The sequence below is a fragment of the Theobroma umbraticum genome, unplaced genomic scaffold (genome assembly GCF_002168275.2).
Source record: "Theobroma umbraticum cultivar Fairchild unplaced genomic scaffold, ASM216827v3 scaffold_147.0, whole genome shotgun sequence".
NCBI classification, from domain to species: Eukaryota; Viridiplantae; Streptophyta; class Magnoliopsida; order Malvales; family Malvaceae; genus Theobroma; species Theobroma umbraticum.
This window is the reverse complement of record NW_018397259.1, coordinates 838,264-838,474: the sequence shown is the minus strand read 5'-3', so window position 1 is coordinate 838,474 and position 211 is coordinate 838,264.

Sequence of the window (211 nt, the reverse complement as noted above, 5' to 3'; positions counted from 1 at the left end):
TCTTGTGAAGGTTAGGAAAAGACAATGTTTTGTTTCCATTTGACCTATTTGATTCCAATGTTCACACAAATTCTGCGAGATTTTAATTTGGATAGTTGAGGAAGAACAAAAAAAATTTCTAAAAAAGCGAAATAGATTTTGAAGGGAAAAGCGCAAATATTTTATTTTTGTTTAGTTAATCATTGAAAACATTTTAATATTTAATTTTAAA